This window comes from Jaculus jaculus, chromosome 1 (genome assembly GCF_020740685.1).
Source record: "Jaculus jaculus isolate mJacJac1 chromosome 1, mJacJac1.mat.Y.cur, whole genome shotgun sequence".
Lineage (NCBI taxonomy): Eukaryota > Metazoa > Chordata > Mammalia > Rodentia > Dipodidae > Jaculus > Jaculus jaculus.
Genome location: NC_059102.1, coordinates 178,312,544 through 178,334,422, shown reverse-complemented (window position 1 = coordinate 178,334,422; position 21,879 = coordinate 178,312,544).

Here is a 21,879-nt window from a genome sequence, read left to right as displayed (position 1 = left end):
ACCTCTACCTCAAAAACAATAAATAAATAAAAAGAACGAGGCCTGTATAGCCTGCAGGAGTTCACAGGCCTACAGAGAGACATGTAAAACACAGAGCTGTTCTCTGTGGAGCGAGTATGGGAGGTGAGTACCAAGCATATGTGGGAATAATGGATTTGGTCAGGGTCACCCATACAATAGCCTGAGACAACATGCAAGGGAGAGGGCATGGCTAGCAGAGGAAGCAGCCTGAGTAGAGACAAGAAGTTGGAGGGAAAAAAATGGAACAGTGAGATACCATCACTGTGGCTCCTGGGAGCAAGGCAGTACAGGAAGGCAAGGAGCTTTGAGTGCCAAGCCCAGAAGCCTGGGCTGTGTATGAGGGCAACAGTGGAGCCTGTGCTAATGTTAAGCAGGGAATGTGCTGTCCTCCTCCCTGATTGCAGGAGACCAGCTGGTGTCCTCCCTGGTGACTGTGAGACCCTACCTTGAAAAATAAAAAAAAATAAAAAATAAAAGGAAAACCGAGGGCAGTTAAGGCACTTGCTTGCAAAGCCAAAGGACCCAGGTTTGATTCCCCACGACCCGTGTAAACCAGATGTAGAAGGTCGTGCATGTCTGGAGTTCCTTTGCAGCGGCTGAAGGCCCTGGCATGCTCCTTCTCTCTGCACCCCCTCCCCACCCCCGTCTCTTTCTCTCTCTCTCAAATAAATAAAATAAATGTTGAAAAAAAAAAAAAAAAGGTGAGACCCTACCTCGGGAAAAAAAAAAAAAAAAGGAAAACTGAGCCGGGCATAGTGGCACACACCTTTAATCCTAGCACTTGGGAAACAGAGGTAGGAGGATTGCCAAGAGTTGGAGGCCACCTTGAGACTACATAGTGTATTCTAGGTCAGCGCCTGAGACTACAGAATGAGTTCCAGGTCAGTCTAGACCCTACCTCAAATCCCACCCACCATAAAAAAAAAAACCAAAAAAACAGGGAAACTGAAGAGATGGCTCAGTGGCTAAGAGTGCTAGCTGGACTAGCATGAGGGCCTGAAAGCACCTAAATTCAATCTCTAGCCCAGGCTGACCTGGAACTCACTAAGTAGTCACAAGGTAGCCTCAGACTCAGTGATCCTCCTACCTCTGCCTCTTGAGTGCTGAGATTAAAGGTGTGAGCCACCATGCCCTGCGCTTAAATAATTTTTTAATTAAATAATTTATTTATTTGAGAGAAAGAAGGGGAGCAGATAGACAAAGAGAGAATGGGCACATCAGGGTCTCTAGCCACTGGAAATGAACTCCAAACACATGCGTCACTTTGTGCATCTAGTTTACATGGGAGCTGGGGAATGGAGCCTGGTCCTTTGGCTTTGCAGGCAAGTGCCTTAACTGCTAAACCATCTCTCCAGCCCTCCTCCATTTTTTTTTTCAAATTTTTATTAACAACTTCCATGATTATAAAAAATATCCCATGGTAATACCCTCCTTCCCCCCACTTTCCCCTTTGAAACTCCATTCTCTATCACATCCCCTCCCCATCTCAATCAGTCTCTCTTTTAATTTTGATGTTATGGTCTTTTCCTTCTATAATGATGGCCTTGTGTAGGTAGTGTCAGGCACTGTGAGATCATGGATATCCAGGCCATTTTGTGTCTGGGGGAAGCACGTTGTAAGGAGTCCTACCCTTCCTTTGGCTCTTACATTCTTTCCACCACCTCTTCCGCATTAGACCCTGAGCCTTGGAAGGTGTGATAGAGATATTGCAGTACTGAGCACTGTGGTCACTTCTTTCCAGCACCATAATACCTTCTGAGTCATCCCAAGGTCACTGCCATCTGAAAAGAGAAGATTCTCTACCTAAAGTGAGAGTAGCATTAATATAAGGGTATGAATATTAAGAGAAGTGCTTACAGGGCAGTTTGATAAGCATAGTATGTACATTTATCCAGACATCAGCAGATGTTATACCCCTAGGGCTCATGACTACCCCTTTTAAGTTTTCAGTATCAGGGATGTATTCCCTCCCATGGAGCGGGCCTCCAGTCCAATCAGAGGGCAGTTGGTTTCCACCATGTCAGACGTGCCACTATTGCACCCATTGGCTCATTTGGCCTGGCTGGCCAATTATAAGGCTTACAGTGTCCACTGTTGAGTATCTTCACTGGTGATTTCTCTTTCTACCATTGAACTGCATGCAGAATGGCTTCTTCCAGCTTTCCATCAGCTGGTCTACATGGCCTCCATTTTTTAAAATGTATTTTTATTTATTTATTAGAGATAGAGAGAGTGTGTGTATGTGTGTGTGTGTGTGTGTGAGAGAGAGAGAGAGAGAGAGAGAGAGAGAGAGAATGGGTGCACCAGGGCCTCTAGGCACTGTAAATGAGTTCCAGGTGCATGTGTTACCATGTATATCTGGCTTATGTGGGACCTGGAGAATCAAACCTGGGTCCTTAGGCTTCACAGGCAAGCACCTTAACCACTAAGCCATCTCTCTAGCCCCCAGTTATTTTTATTGACAACTTCCATACATACTGACAATAAACCATGATAATTCTCTCCCGTCTCCCACTTTCCCCTTCACAAATCCACACTCCATCACATCCCTCTCCTCTCTCCATTAGTGTCTCTTTTATTTTGCTGTCATCACTTCTCATATTATGAGGGTCTGGTGAAAGTAGTGCTAGGCTTTGTGAGGTCATAGATATTGAAGTCAATTTCTGTTTGGAAATTTTTTTATTTACTTGTTTGTTTAAGAGAGAGGGGGGCAGATAAAGAGAGAGAATGGGCATACCAAGGCCTCTAGCCACTGTTACCCCTCTCAGATGCCACCTTGTGCATCTGGCTTTATGTACATGTGGGGAAATTGAACCTACGTACCTTGGCTTTTCAGGCAAGTGCCTTAACTGCTAAGCCATCTCTCCAACCCAGTAAGTATTTTTGAAAAGGCAAACTGAATACTTTGGTTTCTCTTCATGTCACATAAATCTTTCATTTTCTTTCTTTTCGTTTGTTTTGTTTTGTTGTTGAGGTAGGGTCTCACTCTAGTCCAGGCTGACCTGGAATTCACTATGTAGTCTCAGGGTGGCCTCGAACTCATGGTGATTCTCCTACCTCTGCCTCCCAAGTACATCAAAGGCATGTACCACCATACCTGGATCTTTCACCTTTTACTAAAAAAAAAAAAAAGCAAACTGAGGCTGGAGAGCTCAGCTGTTAAAGGCACTTGCTTGTAAAGTCTAACAATCCAAGTTTGATTCCCCAGTGCTCACATAAATCAGATGCACAAAGTGGCGCATGCATCTGGAGTTTGTTTGCAGTGGTAAGAGGCCCTGGCACGCCCGTACACACACTCTCTCTCTCTCCTTGCAAATAAATGAAAGGGAAACTGGGGCTTGGGGAGTTGGCCAGTGGATAAAGCTCTGGTAACGCACACGAGGACCTAAGTTAGCACCCGCATGAAGACAGATGTAGCAGGCGTCTGTAATACTAGTACACCTGCAGTAAGAAGGGAGGTGAAGACGAGAGAATCTTCTGGAAACTCGAAGGCCAGTTAGCCTGGTGAATTAAGCAGTGAACAATAAGAGACCCTGCTTCAAACAACACGGACTGACCTGAAAGTTGTCTTCTGACATCCACAGGCCTGCGCTCACACGCGTACACGTGTGACCCCAAACATACATGCACGGCTGAGGCATGGAGACAGAAGGAAGGGGGGGAGGGGAGGGAGCTACAAGGAAGGGAAAGAGAAACAATAGAAAGGTCAAAGAACAGAGCAGGGAGAAGTGAGAACCCGCCAACCAGGACCTCAGGCAAGAAGGAGGGGAAAGGGGGTGACAAGGAAAAGAGCAGAAGAGGAATGGAAGAAGATGCGAGGGGAACTCAGGAAGCTGGTGTCCAGAGGTGAGAAGACCTCAGGGAAGGAAGCACATTCCTAGCCTCCCCTCTCTCCGGTGGAGTAAATGGGGCTCAGCGAGGGTCCCTGAGGTGCATCTGGTCAGAAAGTGCCTTTGACTCATTCCTGTTGGAAGGAAATTAGTTTGAAACCAAAAATCTTGGGGCCTCCAGGGAATTAAAGAAAAAAATTTTAATTGCATTATTTTATTATTTTTATTATTTAGTTTATGTCAAAATACACTACACCATTGAGGAGATGATTATGGGAGATTTTAATTTTTTTTTTTTTTTTTTATTTGAGAGAGAGAGAGGGAGGCAGATAGAGAATGGGCACACCAGGGCCTCCAGCCACTGCAAACAAATCTCAGATGCATGCACCACTTTGTGCATCTGGCTTTTTGGGGGTCCTGTGGAATAGAACCTGGGTCCTCTGATTTTGCAGGCAAGTGCCTTAACAGCTAAGCCATCTCTCCAGCCCTAAATTATTTTATTTTTAATTTTTTTTTTCGAAGTAGAGTCTCATTTCAGTTCAGGCTGACCTGGAATTCACTATGCAGTCTCAGGGTGGCCTCGATCTCACAGCGACCCTCCTAACTCTGCCTCCCAAGTGCTGGGATTAAAGGCACGCACCTCCATGTCTGACAATTGTTTTATTTTTTGTTGATGATACAGGCACAGTGCACACAGGTCAAGAGCAGCTCAGCTGCTCCTTTACAGACTCTTGCTCCCTGATCTTGTGTGTCTTTCTGGAGGTGGTCTGAGCACAGATATGAACATAGGCTAGACAGTACAGCTTTTCTTTGTTTCTTTGTTTGGTTTCCTTTCGAGGTAGGGCCTCGCTATAGCCCAGGCTGACCTGGAATTCACTATGGAGTCTTAGGTTGGCCTCAAACTCACAGCGATCCTCCTACCTCTGTCTCCTAAATGCTGGGATTAAAGGCGTGCGCCTCCACGTCCGGCTCAGTGCTGGGTTTTGTTTTATGTTCAGTGCTGGGAACCAAACCCAAGGCCTTGCACCTGCTAGGCAGGTGCTCTATCACTGAGTTAAATCCCCAGCTCCACATCTGGGCTTTTTAAAGTTTAATCCAGATGGTGGAAAGAATGTTAGAGCCAAAGGATGGGAAGGAGTGCTTTTAGAATGCTGCCTACTGGACGTGGAGTGGTCACTGCATTCATGACTTCACAGCAGCCTCCATTACCTGCACAATACTGGGCCCATCCACATGTCATCATGGATGATGGAGGATAGCAACAACAACAAGAAAGAGAGAGAGAGAGAGAGAGAGAGAGAGAGAGAGAGAGAGAGAGAGGGAAAGAAAGAAAGAAAGAAAGAAAGAAAGAAAGAAAGAAAGAAAGAAAGAAAGAAAGAAAGAAAATTATTATCAAAATTAAGTTTTGGGGCTGGAGATGCACAAGGTGGCATATATGTCTGGAGCTCGCTTGCAGAATCTGGAGGCCCTGACATGCCCATTCTCTGTCTCTCTCTCTCTCTCTCTCAAATTAATTAATTAATTAGAAGTAAATGAATAAAGTTTTGAAGCTGGGTGTGGTGATGCATGCCTTTAATTTCAGCACTTGGAAGGCACACAGGGATGCTCAAGCTGCCACGTCTGGCTTTGCGTAGGTGCTGGAGGTCTGGTCTCAGGTTCTTAGGCTTGCCCAGCAGGTGCTTTACCCACTGCAATCTAACCCCATCCCTGCCTGCAGTAGAAAGTTATAGTGAAGCTTTTTATTTTTTGTCCTGGTCTTTCCCCAGCTTAGGTCTATGCGGTCGAACTGAGACTCACTCTTGTGACTTTGGCTGGCACACTGCTGCTGCAAGTCACATGGCCACAAGGATGCACAGGAGCTAAGACAGGAGGAAGGTTGTGTGTTGAATCCACATTTAACTTGAAGCATTTTCAAGTTATGATTGTCATATAGCCCGATAACACCCAAGGAACAAGCGTATAATGTCTTGTTATAGCCATTCTCAAAGTCTCCTGAGCTCATGTGGTCCTCCTACCTTAGACTCCAAAATCTTGGGGTCTCCAGGCCTAGCTGTGGCATTTTTTTTTTCTTTTCAAAAAAACTTTTTTATTAACAACTTCCATGATTGTAAGAAAGTATCTCATGGTAATACCCTCCCTCCCCCCACTTTCCCCTTTGAAACTCCATTCTCCCCATCTCAATCAGTCTCTCTTTTATTTTGATGTCATGATCTTTTCTTCCTATTATGATAGCCTTGTGTAGGTAGTGTCAGGCACTGTGAGGTCATGGATATCCAGGGCATTTTGTGTCTGGGGGAAGCACGTTGTAAGGAGTCCTACCCTTCCTTTGGCTCTTACATTCTTTTCACCACCTCTTCCGCAATAGACCCTGAGCCTTGGAAGGTGTGATAGAGATATTGCAGTACTGAGCACTCCTGTCACTTCTTCCCAGCACCATGATGCCTTCTGAATCATCCCAAGGTCACTGCCATCTGAAAAGAGAAGGTTGTCTACCAAAAATGAGACTAGCATTAATATAAGGGCTTGAACATTAAGTGCTTACTGGGCAGTTTGATGAGCATAGTATATAAATTTAGCCAGGCAGCAGCAGACATTACACCCCTAGGGCTCATGACTACCCCAGTTTTAGTTTTTCAGTATCAGGGATGTATTCTCTCCCATGGAGCAGGCCTCCAGTCCAATTAGAAGGCAGTTGGTTTCCACCATGACAGACGTGCCACTATTGCATCGGTTGGCTCATTTGGTCTGGCTGGCCAAATATAAGGCTTGCAGTGTCCACTGTTGAGTATCTTCATTGGTGATTTCTCTCTCTCCCATTGAACTTCATGCAGAATGGCTTCTTCCAGCTTTCTGTCAGCTGGTCTACAAGGAGGAGGTTATCCAGCTGTGGCATTTTTAAGTCACATTATTCACATTAAAGAGTACATGAAATAAATAAAATTTTTTTAAAAGGGCTGGAGAGATGGCTTAGTAGTTAAGACATTTGCCTGTGAAGCCAAAGGACCTAGGTTTGATTTCCCAGTACCCACGTAAGTCAGATGCACTAGGGGCACATGTGTCTGGAGTTCATTTGTAATCACTAGAGGCCCTGGCATGCCCATTCTCTCTCTATCTGTCTCTCCTCTCTCTATCTCTCTCTTCTTGCAAATAAATTAAAAAAAAAAAAAGAGTACATACATGAGCTGGGCGTAAAGGTGCACACATTTATCCCAGCACTCGGGAGGCAGAAGTAGGAGGATCGCTGTGAGTTCAGAGCCAACCCGGGACTACATAGTGAATTCCAGGTCAGCCTGGGCTAGAGTGAGACCCTGCCTCAAAAAATAAAAATAAAAAAGAGGGTGGGGTGTAGTGGCACACGCCTTTAATTCCAGCACTCAGGAGGCAGAGGTAGGAGGATCGCCATGAGTTCAAGGCCACCCTGAGACTACATAGTAAATTCCAGGTCAGCCTGAACTAGCGTGAGACCCTACCTCAAAAAAAAAAAAAAAAAAAAAAGGAAGGAAGGAAATAAAGAAGAGAGAGAGAGAAAGCAAGCAGGCCCTTGATTTTTATGCCTGATGTCTTGGGATTGATTCTCCAGTGCCCACTTAAAACCAGATGCACAAAGTGGTACATGTGTCTGAAGTTTATTTGCAGTGGCAGGAAGCCCTGGCACATTCTCTTCCTCTCTCTCTTATGCAAATAAATAATAATAAATTCAAAATTAAAAAAAGATAAGCCGGACGTGGTGGTGCATGCCTTTAATCCCAGCACTCAGGAGGCAGAGATAGGAGGATCACCATGAGTTTGAGGCCACCCTGAGACTACATAGTACATTCCAGGTCAGCCTGGACTAGAGTGAAACCCTACCTCAAAAAAGAAAAAGAAAAAGAGTTCATGAAATATTTACCCTCAGTTTAAAGACTATTATAAAGTTAATACCTGAGACGTCATTATCCAAGTCCAGAAAGAAAATGTCGGAGTTTGAAGTCAGGCATGGTGGTGCACACCTTTAATCCCAGCACTCAAGAGGCAGTGGTAGGAGGATCGCCATGAGTTTGAGGCCACTCTGAGACTACATAGTGAATTCCAGGTTAGCCTGAGCTAAAGTGAGACCCTATTTCAAAACAACAACAAAAAAAAGAAAAGAAAAAGAAAAAAGAAAATGTCAGGGCTGGGGAAGTATAGCTTTATGAAAGTAAAAAGATGGAAGGAAAGGAAGGCGAGAAGGGACAGGAAGGAAAGGAAAGGGAAATAAAGCCTGGAGTGTCCCCTAAGTTCCCTCTTACTTCTAGAAGAAACTAAGAGACTGTCCTAATTTTTTCTATGACTATTTCCTTTTTTCTTCTTTACTTTTTTCCCGGTACCAGGAATTATCCAGAGCCTCACACATGTTAGGCTATATCCCCAGCCCTCTTTTTACTTTTATTTTGAGACATGGTGTCACTAAATTTCTTAGGCTGGCCTTGAATTCTGTGGTTGAGGATGCCCTTCAACTATACATTCTCCTACCTTGGCCTCCAGAGTAGATGGAGTTACACGCCTGTAGTACCAGGCCCAGTCCAACCCCTCACCCTGACCTTCCTTCCTTTTCTCTTAATATAAAAATATTTATATTATGTATTTGAAAGAGAGAGAGAGAAATACAGAGAGAGGCAGATAGAGAGAGAGAATGGGTGTGCCAGGGCCTCCAGCCACTGCAAACAAACTCCAGACACATGTGCCACCTTGTGCATCTGGCTTATGTAGGTCCTGGGGAATCGAACCTGGATCCTTTAGCTTTGCAAACAAGCACCTTATCTGCTAAGCCATCTCTCCAGCCCCTTTTCTTTTCTTTAATTGAGGCTAGGCATGGTGGCACATATCTTTAATTCCAGCATTTGGGAGGCTGAGGTAGGGGGATCACTATGATTTTAAGGCCAGCCCGAGGCTACGTAGTGAATTCCAGGTTAGCCTCGGCTAGAGCAAGACCTTGAAAAAAATTAATTATTTTACCTATTTGCAAGCAGAGGGGAGGGATGAGCCACTGCAAACGAACTTCAGATGCATGTATCACTTTGTGCACCTGGCTTTACATGAGTACTGATGACCTGTACCTGGGCTGTCAGGCTTTGCAAGCAAGAGAACAAGAGCCTTTAACCACGGAGCCACCTCTCTAGTCCCCTTCCTTCTTTTCTCTTTCCATCTAGCTGGTGCTAGGGGTTGAAGCCAGGGCCTCCTGCATACCAGCTCAGTGCTCACTCACTGAGCTTCATTCCCAGCTTCTTTATTTTTTTTTAATGAAAAAGAAAAACTCCAGATGCGTGTGCCATCTTGAGCCCATGCATGATCCTGTGCACTGTGTCACATTGTGTGTCTGGCTTCCTTGGGACCTGGACAGTTAAATATGAGTTCTAAAGCAAGTGCCTTAACCACTCAGTCATCTCTCCAGCCCTTCATTCCCAGTTTTGTTTCCTTCCTTTTCTTTTTGTTCAAGATAGGGTCTTGCTCTAGACCAGGCTGAGCTGGAATTCACCATGTGTTCTCAGAATAGCCTTTAACTCACAGTGATCCTCCTATCTCCACCTCCGAAGTGCTAGGATTAAAGGCATGTACCACCACTCCTGGCTCTTAGCTTTCCTTTTTCTTTTTTTTTCTTTTATTTTATTTTTATTTATTTATTTGCAAGAGAAAGAGTGATAGACATAGACAGAGAGAGAATCACTGCAAATGAATTCATGATGCATTGTCACCTTGTGTATCTGGCTTATGTGGGTCTCAGGGAATTGAACCAAGGTCCTTTGGCTTTGCAGGCAAGCGCTTTAACCACTAAGCCATCTCTCCAGCCCCTATTTTTTTTTTTATTTTTAAGATTTTGTTTTTTTTTAATTTATTACAGAGAGAGAGAAAATGGGCACACCATGGCCTCTAGCCATTGCAAACAAACTCCAGACGCATGTGCCACCATGTGCAGTTGGCTTATGTGGGACCTAGAGAATGAAACCTGGGTCCTTAGGCTTCGCAGGCAAGCGCCTTAACCACTGAGCCATCTCTCCAGCCCCACGGAGCATTTTTAATTTGAAAGAGATGACAGAGAGGCAGATGGGAATAGCCCTCGTCATGTTGCCCTTAAGCTCGCGCCTATTTTCCCTCCTACCAGCAGCATGAGACAGACAGAGCTCCTTCTCTGCCCTATTGGACAAGGGGGAAAGTAGCAGAGTGACGGAGGTCAATCAGGCCTGGATGAGTGGTGTGGCCCTTTGTCCCCTCTGGACGGGTGACAGATTGGGGTGGGGGGTAGGCAGGATGCTAACGCAATCGAAGGATAGGCAACAGGAAAGTGGCAAGTGCTCTTGAAACTGCGTCCCAAAGAGGGGAGCCTGACCCTTCACCCTCAGTCTGCATGGGTTGAAAAATGAACTGATCTCCCTCTACTTTCCTGTCACCCCAGGAGGTCTGACAAGGAACATGTGAAAGCATAGCCCTAACATCAGGGCTGGGAAAACTAACCAAAAAGAACTGAGCGTGTATACAGAAATGGCTGTCTTGCAACTTCCCTTCATGGTTGAGACATTAGGAGAGGCTCTTGGGGCCCCAGCCTGGGTCACCTAGGTCCCTCAGAGATCCCCAAACTTTCATCACAACACTGGGGTGATTCTTTAGAGCATTAAGATAGTCAACAAATATTTACTTGGGGCTTCTAGATGCCAAGTGATCCAGAGAGACAGGAATTGCCTTCCTGCCCTCCTGGCAGGAGCAGAGCAATGACAAACACCACAGCTACATGTGCTCTGTTGCCTGCTGGAAGCTAACCAGCCTTCGGAGAGGAGCGTGTGGGTCTTGTATTAAAGGGGGTTAGCAAGGCAGGGTTGAGCAAGCCCTGGAAGTGTGAGAGGGAGCTAGCCCAGTACACAGAGTTCTAAGCAGGAGGACCAGCCAGTGCTAATGTCCCAGGCCCAGAGACCTGGGAAGAATGAGGGGTTGCTGTGTGCAAGCCTGTGGCTGGGGTGGGAGGTCGGGTAGGAGCGAGTTGCTAGGATCTTGGGGTCTCTGGTAAAGCAGGGTACTCTGGCAGACACACACTCCCTCATCCGAATCTGAAGTGGGTGTTATCATACCCGCTAGGCAAGTGAGGATCATGGTGTCTTGGGACTTGCAGAGTTGCTCACCAGCCCTCAGAAGGAGAGGCAGATGATGACCAGGTGCTCTGTAAGTGCTTTGGGGCAGGGGTTGGAATTTGTTAACCCTACTGCCGACCTATATTAACTCATCCTGTCCTCTAGTTTTTAAAATATTTTTATTTTACTATTTATTTGAGGGGGGAGGGAGACAATGGGCACACCAGGGCCTTAGGCCATGGCAAACAAATTCCACACATATGTGACACCCTGTGCATCTGATTTTACGTGGCTCCTGGGGAATGGAACCTGGGTCCTTTGGTTTTGCAGGCAAGTGCCTTAAGCACTAAGTCATCCCTCCAGTCTCCCCCTCCCCCCGGCTTTTGGTTTTTCAAAGTAGGTTTTCGCTCTAGCCCAGGCTAACCTGGAATTCACTATGTAGTCTCAGGCTGGCCTCAAACTCATGACTATCCTCCTACCTCCTGCCAAGTGCTGGGATTAAAGGCATATGCTACCATGCCTGGCCTGTCCTCTTAAAAATATTTTTTAATTAGTCATTTGAGAGATATTGAGAATATAGGCACACCAGGGCCTTTTGCTACTGAAAACGAACTCCAGACACATGTACTTTATGTGGGACTGGGGAATTGCCCAGAGCCAGCAGGCCCGGCAAGCCAGCACCTTCGACCACTGAGCCATCCCCCATCCCTTATCCCAGCTTCTTGTGGTTCTGTGAGGCAGACCTTTTCAGTGTCACTTTGAAGGTAAGGGAAAACAGGCCAGGAAGGTGACGGCATGCCAAGGGCACACTCATGGCTGGTGAGTGGGGCACACACAGAGGCAGCTGCAGATCTTGAGCCCCCTAGGGCCTTGGCTTCTGAAACTGTCCCAACCCCAGGTGCCTCCCATAAGTCCCTAACTAAAAATGTTTTCCTGAGCTTTTGTCTGTCCATAGTTAAAACCCAAACTTTGGCCTGGACTGAAGCCTCCCACACAGGGACTCGCACAAGCCCCACCCCATGCCAGCCAGAAGACAATACTCAATATTCCCAGAACCTCTTTCTCAATCTCCCAGGCCCTTTACTTGCAGGCCCAACCCCTTCCACACCCTAAGGGCACTGTCTCTCTAGGGCTCACCTCCTCCAGGCTGCCTCCTCAGACTGCCCCCTTACCAGTTTGCTCTCTCTCTCCCTCAGCCTTGCCTCAGTATCTCCTCCCAGCTCCTAGCTCCCCCTGTGCTCCAGTGGCCAGGAGATTTAAGACATCAAGAACACCCCAGCCTGCTCTGAATCCTGTCCCACCCCGTCTCCCGCTGACCAGGCCTGCAGATGGGGAGCTCACCTCCTGGCCACATCACTCAGACTCCTGCACCTCAAACCCACCACCACCCACAGCGACTTCCTTCTGCTAACCACGGGCAGTGCCACACCCCCAGCTTGCTCACTGGGAACAGGAGATGTTTCCCCACCCAGGCCCCCTCCTCCATGGAGCCCCTTCTGCCATCCCATGACTCCGGGCTCCCCTGGATCTTTCCCAGTAAACTGGTTCTGGGGCTTCCAGGCAAGTTCCTTCCCATCTCCAGAGCTTAGGCTCAGCTCTCTAGTGAAGGACCCACAAAAGCCGCTTTCTGGTGTTGTTCTCAAGATTGCAAGTCTCTGTAAACCTTTGTCTGGTATTCAGGAGGGGTCCCCATAGAGCATGGTTCCTCCACCAGCCTCCACAGTATATCCTGGGGCTTGCGGAGATTAGGAGTCTATAGTTCTGAAGAGCTTGATTTGAATCCTATCCCTGCCCCACATTTTCCATGTGTCTGAGTGAGTACTCTCTTCTGGGGCCTCAGAGTCTTCATCAGTCTTACGGGAGCAATGATAGGAGGTACCTCCTAAGAGTCCCAAAGTTTGATGAGGTGGTAGGACATCTGTGGAGGGGGGTACGTGGCAAGGCATCCCACTTTAGGAATTGCCTGGGTCCTCAGTCCCATAGAGCTCCTGCCCCAGGCCTTTCTGATGCCTCCTGGGAAAAGGAGCTAAGGAGCTGGAAGAAAAAAGAAGGCCTCTCTCTGCTATTGAGTGAGCCCCACCGGCCTAGGGACCAAGGTTATGTGTCTCTCACCCTCCACGTCTGATAGAAAACCTGCCAGAAGAAAGGTCCAGCCTGGAGCAGGGACCCTGAGGTAGGATAAGTAGGCCCTTTAAGAAGAAGGCCCCTTACTCGGGAGGCAGAGGTAGAAGGTCATGAGTTCAAGGCCACCCTTAGACCACAGAGTGAATTCCAGGTCAGCCTGGACTACAGCGAGACCTTACCTCAGACACACACACACAGGAGGGAAAGAAGGAAAACTAGGAGTTACCACTAGCTCTAGCTCCCACCATGAGCCCAGCACCTTGTTTTTTCAGTAAGGCTATGGATAGGATTAGCTTCACTTTATAGAAGAGAAATAGAGGTCCTTCTAGGCAGCACGGGCAGAAAGGGCCAGAGTCAAGATTTGACTCTAGTCTTGCCTTTCCTCAAAGCCCATGCTGGATGGGAAGGAAGCTGCCCGAGGATGTGTGCCTGAGGTCCGTGTGTGACCAGATACATGGCTCCTGAGGGCAGTGAGTGTGGTGCTGGATCCAACTTCGAATCCATGGGGCCGGGGCCATGGGAAGCGGCACTGGGATCTCTGCTGGTGTCGAGAGGCAGCCCCGGGGTACTGGAGCAAAAGGCTGGGCCTCGAAGGAGTTAACTGCATGAGGGGCTTGAGTGAATCAGAGGCTCCGAAGGCTACAGTGGAAATTCCCTGTACATGGCATGTGGTCACCCAGAAAAGGGAAATGGTGCTTTTCGGAGCAGAGGACAGTGGGGGGCTGGAGCCCAGGAGCAGGCGCCCGGCTGGGTGGGGCTCGCCAGGCTGTGGTGACCTCTGGGAAGAGGGAGACCAGAAGTTGCCAGGTCTCATTCTGCTATGGTGTGTTAACAGACCTTGATGGATGGATGGAGTTCACCAAGCCCAAAGCAAGAAAAAGCACTCCAGGCCATAGAAGCCAGCGAGGCCAGGGCACGGGGTGTGACTCAACATGGACAACTCAGCCACCCTGCTTTCCGGTCACCCCTGGCCTATTGCAAGCAGCCTCTCTCCTCTACCTCCTCGCCCTGTCTCAGACAACACTCATTTTTCCTCTCTTCGTCCCTTGAAACTCTTAGATCTTAATAACACATCTGCCTACCCCATGGGACTAAAGGTTTCCAAGATCAGAAATCGTGTATCAGCCATAGAAACAGTGTGTCCACAGCATAGGGCTGGCACCAAGTATGTGCTCGGTATTTGCGATGATTCAGAGAATTGCAATTTGAGGCTCAGAGAGACTAGGTGCACCTCTGTCAGCCAGCTTGGCTGTGGCTGAATGGGGCTCAGGCCAGGGCCTTTCCTCGGCTGAGACGTGGCGAAAGGAAAGACAGGGCAGGCAGATCCTTCCCTTGAGACAGGGCAGGGGGAGAAGACTGGGGCCACTAGGCATTGGCGATGTGGCCAGGGAAGGTGATGTGGCTCTGTGGTCTAAGGCCTGCTTCCTCCTTCAGCCTCAGACAGGTTCTACTCCTGCCCTGTCATAAGCTCTGAGAAATGTCCATTATCCCAGGCGGAGACTGAAGAGCAAGAGGCAGTCAGAGGAGAGGCCAAAGCATTGGGTTTTCCATTTTCCTGATGCAATCTACAATCTCTGGGCAGATGCTATGTGCCGTACATACATGGCTTTCTGTCAGAGCTTCAGTTTCCACTTCATGACAGATAATGGGACATTTTGTTTTAAGAGTTGCATAAACTAACTGCTATGAACTGTAAACTTGCTCACCATGGGTGGGGGCAGTCTACTCTTAGTAACAATTTTTGTTCAGTTTTTTTTTTTTTTTTCCCCTGAGGTAGGGTTTCACTCTAGTCCAGGCTGACCTGGAATGCACTATGTAGTCTCAGGGTGGTCTTGAACTCATGGCGATCCTCCTACCTCTGCCTCACAAGTGCTGGGGTTAAAGGTGTGCGCACCACGGCCGGCTCAATTTGTTTTTAAGACAGAGTGGGCTCGAACTCCCTATGTAGCAGAACTTGAAATTCAGATTATCCTGACCCCACCTCTGGAGTGCTGGGACTACTGGTCCCAACTGACTCAGTGCTGGGGTCAAACCCAGGGTCTCGTGCATGCTAGGCAAGCTGCATGCTCAGCCCCTCAGTAATGGCTTTTATGTCATCAGTTGTCTGTCCTGAAGCCTGCCTGACAGCTCCTAAGCAATGTTGAGCTGTGGTCTCAGCTGCACCAGCTCAGGTCTGCGACGTCTGTGTGTCCCTCACCAGCCTTACCATACACAAGACCGAAATCCAACTTGAGTAGAAAGATGGCCAAGGCCTCTTGCCCAGGAGCAACCTGATGAGGGCCCCAGGGGCCTCCTGACTCCTACATGTGCACTGGTAAGATCAGGTGCACAAAAGAAGCCACCCTTACTGGTCTCCTTGGGTGGAGACCAGCAACATGGTGACGGGCCACTGGGGTTGGAGCTTTTCCAAGCACGAAGGGGAACTGAGAACTGTAGGAATATGTTTGGGCAGGACAGGGTGGGCTGAGGCTGGTTGGAGGGGATGCTTCTAAGGGGCTCCTACTGATGGGGTTCTGGGGTAGAGGAGGAGACCTCCAAGCAGGTGCTGTGAGGTTGAGGGGGTCAGCATGAAGTGCTTGCATGAAGTCCAGAGGCTGGGCAGTGGGAGGCTGGGGAGCCCTGTGGGGAAGGAAAGAGGAAGCCATGGGGAGAGGGGGATGGGCCGTTGGGGATGGAGTAGGAGTGGGGGCTGGGGGCCTGGAGCCACTTTGGCCACAGACACTTCACTTCTCCCAGTTTCGGTTTGTAAATAGCCACTGGCTCTGTGCAGGAGGAATGGGCCCTGTCCTTCTGTGGCCTGTGTCCAGGGAGACCTGGAACTGAAAGGCTGCAGGCTCGGAGGCCTGGGTTTCCAAGGCTGTAGGCCGCATCCTACCCAGCCAGCCTTTGGTCTAAGGTTGGTGGGTTCTGGTGGGCCCAGCTCTGGGCAGCCCCGACCTGTGATCACTGAAGTGATGCAGCTGGGCTGGAGGAGCTACAGAACTTGATGACTTGGCCACATGGAGCTTATTTATAACTGGGCTTCTGTGGCCAGGACAGCTGCTGGGCCGCCAACTCAGCACTCAGGCTGAGCCAGGATACAGAATGGTGAGGGCCAGGCTGTCTAATGGTCCTTAGGGTCTGCACTTCCAAAGCCTCTTTGGCCTTTAGATTAGCGGGGAGTTTCTCGTGGGCTGATATCTCAGAACTTCTTGGACCAACGCTGTAGCTGAGTGTAGCCTGTGGGCTGGTCAGTTCCCAAGGGGCTCAGGCCTCAGCCTTCCTGCAAGATGTTGCTCCTGCAGAGGACAGATGCCGTCAGCAAACCCCACAAGAAGCAGAGTCATTCCCCTCCCCTTCTTGCAATATCGGTTTAGAAGCAAAACAAAATCACTTCGGGAAAAGGGTAGTGTTGAGCCCCAAGGCCTGACCCTAATGTTTATCCACTCGGGCAGAATGTCAAGTGGGGCGGGTACGGTCTGTCCCGAGACGCCTGGGTCATACCTCATGGGCCTCCACCCCCAGTCTCCTAAGGAAAGAAGGATGTGAGGGGGTGTCAAACCCTGTCCCAAGGCTTGCGGGGATGATGGCTCTTCTAGATCAACCTGTCACCTACTACTGTCCCTCTGTCGCATCAATGCCCAGTCCGTAAGACTTGGTCCTGGCCTGCTCCACCTCCTCTGTCTTTTCCTTACCTCCTTCCTGCCTCTACAATGCCTGTTTGTACCAAGGCCCCATCTGGATGTCCCACCGCTCCTGAAGCTGAAGGCTGCCCCCCCCACCACCACCTAAGCTGAGGCTCTTGGGATGTGAAGTTCAGAGGACGTCGGAACTAGAGCAGAAATGGGTTAGGGATCTCCTATCACGGCCGCTGTGATACTATACAAAATGGGAAAACAAGGCCTGCAGCGTGCCAGAGACAGACAGCGGCATTTAGGGAGGGAGAGACGCCGCCAAACCCAGAACCACGTGCCCTCACTCCCAGCCTGGAGGAGTCACCCCTGGGTGCTGGCCTCCTGAGCCACCTGCCTCTTGGCCAGAACCATGGCTTACTCGGCCCCTCTCTTGGCAGCCACTGTTGGACGAGGGCAGGCGGGGGCTCGGCGTGTGGGCGGACTCGAGCTACTCCTTACCCAGATCTCTGCCCTGGGGGTGCTGCGCCCCGCAAACCCTCTGGGCAGGGGCAGGGTGCCCAGCCTGGAGCCACCCTGGCTGCAGCTGCTGGCCCCTGTTTCCACACAGGCAGCGGCAGGCGGGCGCCTGAGAAAACAGGAAGCGCTCGGCCACCACAGGAAGCGTGTGCGCGCGGCCTGCCCGCCCCCGGCCCATTGCAAAACGCCAACAGCTCGGCGACCACAGCCCCGCGCGGGGCTGGGAGGAACGCTCGCGCTGGGAGTGGACGCCGGGCCCGCGCCTACGGGCAGCGCCGGGCCTCAGGGTGATGCCCAGGAGCAGCCCAGACTTTCCCCAGCCCGTGGGCCTCTGGTTTTCGTTCCCCTGGGTCCTCAGCTAACCCCAGGCTGGCCCGAGCTAGGCCTGTCGTGGGGTCGGGGTGGGGGGGGGGGTCACCGAGAAGCCATTCCTCTGATCTGGTATTTGGCATTTGAAGAGTCGCCTTCAGGCCCTGACCTGGCTCCATTTCCAAGCCTCGCTACACCCCCACCACCCCAGGGAGCCGGTTGCTGTCAAAGCCACACCTGCGTCACCCTCTGCCTAGCCAAGTCTTTGCCTGCCCTGCCTTCTGGAGGCCAGGGCCCCTCCCATCCTACCCTGCCTGCCAGACTCACCTCTAATTCCTGGCCCCCAGGCCCAGCCCTTGGAAGGAGATGGGAGTCCAGCTTGGGAGGAGGCCTGTGTTCCTCCAGCCCTGGGGGACAGCAAGGAAAAGAGAAGAGAGCAGAGCATTTCATGGCTATAATAAATCAAAGGGGGAAGTCGAAGCAGGAGAAATAAGAAACTTCCCTAGCCTGGGCACAGGGACCTGTCAGACAGCAGCCCTGGGGCACCCCACAGCCTTGTGTCCTTCCTCCTGCCTTCCTGGCCAGTGCCAGGTTTCTCCTTGGGTCTAGACACCCTGCCTGCTCAAAGACCCCTGCACAGGCATCCAGCCACCCTCCTCACTGTGCTCCCTGAGGCTAGGTGCCTCTGTTTCTTCACTGAGTTTCCTCCTAAGAGGCACAGAAATCCCCATACTGGTGGTGGCGCACGCCTTGAATCCCAGCACTTGAGAGGCAGAAGTAGGAGGATCGCAGTGAGTTTGAGGCCACCCTGAGACTACATAGTGAATTCCAGGTCAGCCTGGGCTAGAGTGAGACCGACCCTACTTCGAAAAACAAAACAAAAGGAGAGAGAGAGAGAGAGAAGGGAGGGAAGGAGGGAGGGAGGGAGGAAGAAAAGAAAAGAAAAGAAAAGAAAAGAAAAGAAAAGAAAAGAAAAGAAAAGAAAAGAAAAGAAAAGAAAAGAAAAGAAAAGAAATCCCCAGACTGTCATCCCAGGATGTCAGGCTGCCCAGCAGAAACAGTGAAGGTGAATGATGGACCAAGGACCTTAGGGGACAAAGAAAGGGGTGAAGCCACCTGAGAACTGCTAGTGAGACTCTTGGGGCTCTAAGGGCAAATGTTGGTGAGAGAAGATGAGAGACAGGGGCTAAGACTAGGAGCAGAGGTGGGACTGGTCCTGGACAGTGACAACAGACAGCCACTTTGTCCCTGTGTCTCTCTTCTCCCAGGCCCTGGAGGCAAGGAGACAAGTACTTTATCCGCTGAGTGATCTCCCCAGCCAATGTGTGGATTTTTCTCTTCTTTTCTTTTTTCTTTTCTTTTTTCTTTTCTTTTCTTTCCTCCCTCCCTCCCTTCTTTCTTTCTTTCTTTTTGGTTTTTCGAGGTAGGGTCTCACTCTAGCCCAGGCTGACCTGGAATTCACTCTGTAGTTGCAGGGTGGCCTCAATCTCATGGTGATCCTCCTACCTCTGCCTCCCAAGTGCTGGGATTAAAGGCATGTGCCACCACACCCAGCTTTTATGTGTGGATTTTTTTGCAAGGAGAGAGAGAGAGCGAGCAAAAGGGAAGAAGGGAGGGAGAGAGAGAGAGAATGGGCATACCAAGGCCTCTTGCTACTGGAAACAAACTCCAGATACATACACCACTTTATGCATCTTGCTCTAACATGGGTAGCGGAGAGTCAAACCCAGGCCACTAGGCTTTACCAGCAAGCACCTTTAACTGCTGGGCCATCTCTCCAGCCCCTCAAAGAAGAAATTTCAGAAAAAGATTTAGAGTTTTGGGGTCAACTATGAGCAACATCCTCTTGCTCAAGAAAGAGCCTCTCCTTTTGCTCCTCCTCATAAATTAAAAAATAAATAAATAAATCAATATATAAATATATATATATGGCTGTTGGTGTACATGGATGCCTCTACTTGCAGCCCTTCTCTCTGCTGTCACAGGGTGTGGGAGCTTTTGTAGCCCCATTTCCTTAGCAAAGGAGCAGGATAGTACCACTTCACTAACAACCTTGTCAGGCAAGAAAAAAGATTGCTGGAGTCAGGGCTGGAGAGATGGCTCAGCAGGTAAAGGCACTTGCTGGTAAAACCTAGTGGCCTGGGTTTGATTCCCCAGTACCCATGTAAAGCCACATGCACAAAGTCGTGCCTGTATCTGGAGTTTGTTTGCAGTGGCCGGATGCCCTGGTGTGCCCATTTTCTCCCTCTCTCAAATAAATAAATAAACTATTTTTTTTTAAATGTTGGACATGAAGCTGGATGTGGTGGCCCAAACCTTTGAAACCAGCACTTGAGAGGCAGAGGTAAAAAGTGTTGGAATCACACAGACCCCAGAGCATGTGCCATGTGTGACCCTTGCTAAGTGGCTTTACCTCCCCAAGCCTCAGTTTCCTCATTTGGAAAGCTGAGGGAATGCTCACCTCAAAAGTTTGCCAGGCAAAGTTGTGGGTTGGGCCTCCAGTGATCGCGTGGCTAACATCATACCGCAGACTCCCTCCTGCCTCCTCCCAGAAGTCCCCACTTCCTCCCTCCCCTCCCTGCCTCCCTCTCACCTGACTGAGTCAGGTGAGAACCTGGGCTCCCTGCTCTTCCCTGAGCACCCCAAGGCCCCTGGCCTTGCTCTGACCCTTCCTGGTCTGGAAGAAGGCCAGAGCTGGGCTTCTTAGCCTTTAACCAAGGGGCTCCCCCTTGGGGACAGGGACCGTGGAAGCTTTAGCTTCTGCCCTGGCAGAATGGGCTCCTCATTTCTGTTTGCACGCTTTGCCCACTGTGCCGGTTTTAATATCTCATGGCATTCACCAGACCTTTTACACCCATGATATCTTTAGTTCTTGCAGCTGCAGGATTAACTCCATTTCTCAGGTGGGAAAACTGAGACTCAGAGGGGAGGAGTAACTAGAGCAGCGTGACCTAGCTGGAAAGGGAAGCTGAGACAACTCAGTCCTCCCATTAATAGCACAGCAGAAAACAGCGTCTTTTCCCTCACTTTTTATTGGCAATTTTCATACATGTACCTAATGTATTTTGAGTATAATCCTCTCCCACTACCATTTTTTGCCTCCACTTACACCCCCCTTCCACTGAACCACATTCTTCTTTCCAACCAGACTCTTGGTTTTTATATATACACATGTTTCTATTTTATTTATTTATTTGAAAGAGAGAGAGAGAGACAGTGGACACATGAGGGTCTCCAGCCATTACAAACAAACTCCAGACGCATGTGCCATCTTGTGTGTTTGGCTTACATGAGTCCTGGGGAATCAAACCAAGATCCTTTGGCTTTGCAGGCAAGTGCCTTAATCGCTAAGCCATCTTTCCAGCCTCCTTTTTTTTTTTTTTTAATTTATTTGAGAGATAAGAGAGAGAGAGAGAAGCAGATAGAGAGGAGAGAATGGGCACATAAGGGCCTCCAGCCACTGCAAACAAACTCCAGATGCATGCACCACCACCACATGCATTTGGCTTATGTGTGTCCTGGGGAATTGAACCTGGGTCCTTTGGCTTTACAGGCAAGCACCTTAAACACTAGGCCATTTTCTAGCCCTAGAGACAGAATTATTTACAAACTTTCAGAAGTTTGAGTTTTTCATCCTGGTGTCATCTAGCCTCCATAGTTTCTGATGGGAAATCAGCTATTAATGTTAGTATCCCCTGTATGTGATGAGTGATTTCTCTCTGGGTATTTTCAGTATTGACTTTTTGTCTTTGAGTTTTGGCAGCTTGATTATGATGTCTTAAGTATAGATTACTTTAGGTTGTATTTCTTTTCTTTTCTTTGGTGGTTGGGGTGGGTTGAGGTAGGGTCTTGCTCTAGCCCAGGTTGACCTAGAATTCATTCTGTTGTTTCAGAGTATCTGTACTTTTTATTATCATTGTTATTGTTTTTATTTTAGAGAGAGAGAGAGAATTGGCGTGCCAGGGCTTCAGCCACTGTATTTGAATTCCAGATGCTTGTGCCACCTAGTGAGCATGTGCAACCCTGCACTTGCCTCACCTTTGTGTGTCTGGCTAACTTAGGATCTGGAAAGTTAAACCTAGGTCCTTAGGCTTTGCAGGCAAGCACCTTAACTGCTAAGCCATCTCTCCAGCCCCTATACTTCTTTTTCCAAAAGTATTTTTATTTATTTGCAAGCAGAGATTGATAGAGAGAATGGGCATGCCTGGGTCTCCATCTGCTGCAAATGAACTTCAGCTGCATGTGCCACTTTGTGCATCTGGCTTAACATGGGTTCTGGGGAATCGAACCTGGGTCCTTAGACTTTGCAGGCAAGTGCCTTAACCTCTAAGCCATGTCTCCAGCCCACAACCAGTCCCTCTTCTATTTTGATGACTTTTTTTTTTTTTT